Genomic DNA, 6,656 nt, shown 5'->3' with positions numbered 1-6,656 from the left:
TCACTTATCCAACATTCACTTATCCAACGTTCTGGATTATCCAACACATTTTTGTAGTCAATGTTTTCAATACATCATGATATTTTGGTGCTAAATTCGTAAATACAGTAATTACTACAGAGCATTACTGTGTATTGAACTATTTTTTTGTCAAATGTATTGTCTAACATGATGTTTTGGTGCTTCATTTGTAAAATCATAATCTAACTTGATGTTTAATAGGCTTTTCCTTAATCCCTCCTTATTATCCAACATATTCGCTTATCCAACATTCTGCCGGCCCGTTTATGTTGGATAAGTGAGACTCTACTGTATATATATTAGCTTAAAGAGAAAAACAGCATCTTGTTCAATAATGTGAAAACACAAAATACACGTTGTAATGATGCCACCAGTTGAAGGGACGATTTGTCAGGTCCAGTATGTTCTGTTGGTCATAGGGAGTTTGTGTGCCATATTTCATCCAGGTCTGTCATTTGTAAACGTGTCACTGATCTGTTGAATTCTGAGCTGAATCAGGTAAAGATGCTGCATATCCCATCATCCACGGTCCATCCTCCTCCAAACCACACCAGGATGTAAAGTGGGTCATGGGGCATCTGTGTGCTGAATATGGTCCAAGTCCAGTATTCATGGGGGTCACAGTGGTCTGTGGGAGGCAAATTGGGTGAAGGTACTGCAAATCCCATCATCCATGGTCTATCGTCCCCAAAACCACACCAGAACTTAAAATGGGTCATGGGAGGTCTGTGCACCAAGGTTCATCTAGGTCCCTCATTCATGGGGGTCGCAGTGGTCTGTGGGAGCTGAAAGGTGAAGTTACTGAAAATCCCATCATCTGTGATCCATCCTCCCCTAAATCACACCAGAATGTAATGTGGCTCATGTTATGTGTGCCAAGTTTGGTCCAAGTCCATCCTTCAAGGAGGTCGCAGTGGTCTCTGGAAGTGAGTGAATGTACTGCAAATCCCATTATCCAGGGTCCATCCTGTCCCAAACCACACTAGGATGTAAAATGGGTCATGGGGGTCTATATGCCAAGTTTGGTCTGTGGTAGCTGAAGCTATGGAAAGTACTGCCAATCTGTGGTCCATCCTCCCCTAAGCCAGACCAGTACGTAAAGTGTGTCATGGGAGTTATGTGTGCCAAGTTTGGTGTACCTTTGTCTTTCGTGGGGTTCACAGTGGCTTGTGGAAGTTGGAGTCAATTGGAAAGCTGCCACATACCCACATACACATTGGATAGATAGATGTTAGATAGATAGATAGATAGATAGATAGATAGATAGATAGATAGATAGATAGATAGATAGATAGATGATAGATAGATGTGATAATGCATTTATAATTATGAATAAAGAGTTTTGAGTAGCTGAATATGTCAATTATTCTGTAATTGCATTAGTACAATGGAATTAGCATTGACCATTTATTAAAATGAGAATAAAACTGAACACCCCTTTTTTCATTACTGGATGTTACTGCAAATATTATACAAATCTGACCCTAATTCTAGCCATTTTTATTCTCTTACTTTCTCAATACGGCCTCTGTGCTCTTTTCTATTTGAAAAAGTTGTTTATCTCAACTTTCTAATAATCAAACATTCTGTGATTTCCAGAAGGCATTTTGGATTTCTTTTCAAGATGATATTGATATGGCTACATTTTTATTTCTGAGCCTAGTACACGCAGCTGTGAGACTAATCTCACAATGAACAGCATGTTCATCAAGAGCCTCTCCCTGCATATGGCCTTTAACAGCTTCAGTTAATGAACAACTCTCCACAGGCAAAAGCTTTGGTTTTTCTTGGCCAACTAAAAGGATCGTGCTCCTGACCTTTTGTCTTTGTGTGTTACATTGCAATTCATACTGAGCAGGGCATTAAAGCACCAGAAGAATAATGCTGCCTCATACTCAGTATTGGTTTCTAATTATTTCCAATTTGGCCAAGAGCAAAAATGACCATATGTCCCTCTGACTGTTCTCAGAAGGCCCATCAGTTTACAGTGTTGTTTTTAGTTTGCCTAAGTCTACACATTGTACTGTTCACTGTCCTTTTCATAATGCTCCATTCCAATCCACTCCCCCACACATACTGGTAAAGCACAAGATCAATATAAATAGCACCTTAGATAAAAATATGTTTCTGTTGGCTTATTTACCAACATTTCCTCCACCTTTATTTTCAAGCCTATGTTGTCTGACAGATGAGATCATCCCAATACAGAGTAAATATATTGTTAATTTTGCAGTCTGAAAGGAAAATAAATGTCATTTAAAAATAAACTATGGAAAATGCATGCTGCAAGGGAAATGGCTGTTTGCTGCCACCAAGTTATATTATTTATTTCTTTGCTGCCACCTTTTTTTTTCGTGTCAGGAGCAACCGGAGTTGCTTCTGGAGTGAGAGAATTGGCCGTCTGCAAGGACATTGCCCAGGGGATGCCCGGATGTTTTTTTGATGTTTTACCAAACTTGTGGGCGGCTTCTCTCATGTCCCCGCATGGAGCTGGAGCTGACAGAGGGAGCTCATCCGCGCTCTCCCCAGGTGGGATTCGAACCTGGCAGCTTTCAGGTCAGCAACCCAACCTTCAAGTCATGAGGCTTTTATCCCCTAGGCCACCGGAGGCTCCTTTTGCTACCACCAATTAATAATTATGTATTTTTGCTGCGACCATTTATAATTTGTATGTGCCACCGCTCTCCTCTGCCAGCACACAGAGAGACCCAAAGATGGAGGGAAACTCTGTCTTATAGAGCAATGGTTGAATAAGCAGACTGGCCACCTCTTTATAATGTTTATCAGGAAGACATGCAAACACTTGGAGTGAAGTAAAACAGAATTATGATGTTTATTTGTACTTGAACAGAAATGTTGTGTATTGGTTTTAATAAAATTACAGGCTTTGCTTTAACAGTGAATGGTTCTTAAACTGGAGTTTCTTGAAAAATATTGTTCCCTCACAAAGGAATATTAACAGACTTTTCAAACATTAGAGACCTCTTACCAGAGGCTCCAAACTCAAACATTCTATCTCTTTAGAGGCTCATTACAGTTCTTAACACTTCTCCCTGAAGGCGAATCACTTTTTCCTCAAAGAGTTTTCTCTCAAATAGTTCCCAAAACCTTCCTTTCTTCCTTCTTAAAATTCTCTTCCTGTCTCTATAAACTCTAAACCCTGTCTAACAATTCTTTGGCTGCATAGCTCTGTCTCTTTGGCTCCGCCCATCCCCCTCCAATTTTACCAACCAATAAGGCTGCACTTCCCCACTTGAAACTTCCTGATGACTCCTCCCTCTTCTTGGTTTAGCTTTTCCAAGAGAGGCCTTGAACTTCCTCTGCACACCAACCCTGCAAGGTAGGCTAATCTATTACACATGCCTTTGGGAGCGATTATCTAACTTTTGAATTTTGCGAAGACATATTATTACCTCTTACTGCCCTTTGCATATGGATACTTTGTTAAGATAAAACCAATCTATGAGAGACCACAAAGAGGACATGGGCAGTGTAAATACAGAGCCCTTCTCCATATGATTGAATCCTGAGTGAAACTGGGATATTATATCTCAGTACCTCCCAGGATTTAGTCCCTACTCCCAACCCAGACCCTGGGCTTTCCCTGGGGGGTTGGCTATATGACCTCCCATGGTCACCCCCTGCTCCCCATTTACCCCCTAAATTTACCTAAAGGGACTGGGCTGCATGCTCAGACCCCACCATCGAAAGCTCCTGGAACATCAAAATGAGGAAATCACTCCTCCTCCATCCCAACACATCATTTCAGTCAGGTCTGAATCTGTTGAGGTATCAAATTAATCCAGAGTAAAATAGGAAATCCCGTTTATTCTGGATTGAGACAGGTTTACCTGAAGCATTGATTGGACACCTCAGGTAAACCTATTACCCATCACAGGGCCTGTGTAGAAGACTCCATAGTTACACAAATGGTCATACTCTCTAGGAATCAGGACAAGTGAGGTATCCTAATCATGACACCACAGGTGGAGTAACCATTGCTCAACAGTCAAGTTTGAACAATTTCTATCCACATTGGAATCTGTTGCATCAAAGGGCTCTTCCAGACAGTGCCAAAATGTGGATTTTGAAAGAGGGATAAATGAAACCGGGACCTGCCTGCAGGTCCCCACATAGACCTATGGGTCCTGGGTTGTCCTCACAGCCCTTTTTTGGTTCAGAATCAAATGGAGGGTGAACAGGGGACATCTGCTGGAAGTTCTTTTTTTAAAGGCTTTGTTATGTGCTGGTGCTTATGCGAATACCTTCACATAAAATATGAAGAGTGCACAATATGAGGATCAGTGCATAACAGAAGGATATATGTGTGTGTGTGTGTCCATTTCTTTTGTGCTGTGTGGAAGGGCTCAAAGTCTGCTCCTCCAGGTGTTTTGGATGTCAGCTTCCACATTTCCTAACAGCTGGTAAACTGGCTGGGATTTCTGGGACCTGACATCCAAAACACCTGACAGAGCAAAGTTTGGGAAACACTGCTCTAAGGTATGAGAGGAATTAAATCACTCATTTAATTAAAGGTAGAGGCAGCAGATAGAAACTATTTTATATAGCTGCTCCATCAGTTTCTGGAAATAGTCAAACAGGAAAAGGACAACAGGTGTTTAGCATGGCTGACTGGGTGCTATAACACTGCCTATATGGGAAAACTGAACACTGATGGTGAGGCATCTGCTGCAATGATCTGCAATGTCTATGCTACATTTGTATTTTTATCTGAAAATGTGAAGAGGTATACTCACAGTAATGACAAATATATTGCACAGCTGAAAGAAAAGGTCCAACAACTTGAGGTCCACATAGGTATATTCAGTCTTTTCATGGAGATTAGAATTTTTTTGGACAGAGTAGCACAAAGTCTCCTGGAAGAGTAACATATAGAAAATGCTTCAAGGGAAGATTGTAGGCCTGAATATAGGAGGAAGAGAATCATATGATACACAGTAGCAGAACTGTAAAGAACTATGCTGTTTGAAGCTATACAGTTGATCCCAAGCTCTCCCCTTTGATCAGCAATTATGAGGCACAAAAACAGGGACAAGATTTTCAGTCCTCAGAGAGTATGGCCTTGGAGGGTTCATTAAATGAAATGACTTGTGAAGTTCCCAGAGGAGGAAGAGATGTGTGCTAGGCAATTCCCTGCTGAGAGGAACAGAAGCAGCAATGTTTAGACTTGACAATATATCTCAAGATACATGCTGACTAGCTATTCTAAATTATTTCAGATCTCCATTACCAGATGAACTGCAAGCAAGAGTAGTAAAGAAATGTGCAGACGTAATTTCAGATCTACTGTCAATAATCTGAACAAATTCTTGGAAAATAGGACAAAAATGTTGTTCCCATCATCAAAAGGAGAAGGGGAAAAGTCATCTTGATGTCAATAGAAAGAAAGTTTCCAAAAGAAACAGTCAGTTTAAAGACTCTTGGGGTGAACTGCAGTGATTACTAAACTCTGGCATGAGTTTACCAGAAACAAGTCATGCCACATTTCTCTGGTTTCTTTTTTGATAGAGCTACAAGATTGGTAAATTAGGAGAAAATGTTGCTGTTGTCATATAACCTAATTTCAGTAAGGATTTAATGACCTCCCTGTCCTCAACCCAATGACATTCTTGCAGACAAGCTCGGGAAAGACTAATGCAGAGGTGGTCCAACCATAAGATGAACTAGGCACTTGCCTGTGGCGCCATCGACCCGGGGGCACCATCGTCCTGGGAGGATGGCACCACCCCCGCCTCCTTCTTCTTCAGGCCTTCAGGCGGCCTCCCGGCAGCTGTGCTGGGCCTCCTGGCGGCTGCGCTGGGCCTTCCAGCCGGCACGGACCCACCTTCGTCCCACGCAGGCCCACCTTTGGGGCCTTCAGAGATTGTGAGATCTGTGGGAACTTGGAAGCTAGGTAAGTGGGGTTTATATATCTGTAGAAGGTCCAGGGTGGGAGAAAGAACTCTTCTTTGAAGCAGGTGTCAATGTTGTAATTAATCACCTTGATTAACATTTAATGGCCCTGTGGCTTCAAGGCCTGGCCTCTTCTTGCCTGGGGCCTAACACCTTTTTTTGGGAGGTGTTAGCTGTCCCTGATAGTTTACTGTCTGGATTTCTCCTGTTTTCAGAGTGTTGTTCTTTATTTATTCTCCTGATTTTAGAGTGTTTTTTTAATACTGGGGGCTATCTGGGTTATCTAAGTCTACACTGCCCTATATCCCTGTTCAATGTTTGGTGCTAAATTTGCAAATATAGTAATTCCTACATAATATTACCATGTATTGAACTGCTTTTTCTGTTGATTTGTTGTAAAACATGATGTTTTGGAGCTTAATTTGTAAAATTGTAATGTAATTTGATGTTTAATAGGCTTTTCCTTTATCTTTCCTTATTATCCAACATTTCCGCTTATCTAACGCTTTTATTTTTCAGTGATTGGTTTGGGGAGGGGGCGCCAAAATTCTGTTCACCTACACTTGAAAATTACCTAGGGCCGGCTCTGGACTAATGTTCTGGCAAGTGGATTCAAACTGTTTACAGACCAAATCCAAAGAGCGATCAGTAAGGGCTCCACTATTGTCTGCTTTTCTAAGACTGCACTTGAAATGTTCTGTCTAGTTCTGTGTATACCACAG

At 41.4% G+C, this 6,656-nt stretch overlaps 1 long non-coding RNA gene across 1 annotated transcript; it reads left to right on the top strand.

Moving 5' to 3' along the window:
• Positions 1-1,288: 1,288 nt before the first annotated feature.
• Positions 1,289-6,375, top strand: LOC134297652 (uncharacterized). The gene is made up of 2 exons (XR_010004473.1): positions 1,289-3,361; positions 5,262-6,375. It is a non-coding gene; the product is annotated as an uncharacterized LOC134297652 (long non-coding RNA).
• The last annotated feature ends 281 nt before the right edge of the window (positions 6,376-6,656 follow it).

The sequence above is a fragment of the Anolis carolinensis genome, chromosome 3, assembly GCF_035594765.1.
Source record: "Anolis carolinensis isolate JA03-04 chromosome 3, rAnoCar3.1.pri, whole genome shotgun sequence".
Lineage (NCBI taxonomy): Eukaryota > Metazoa > Chordata > Lepidosauria > Squamata > Dactyloidae > Anolis > Anolis carolinensis.
The sequence above is the reverse complement of the archived record's forward strand: the minus strand, read 5'-3'. Positions and strand labels throughout refer to the sequence as shown.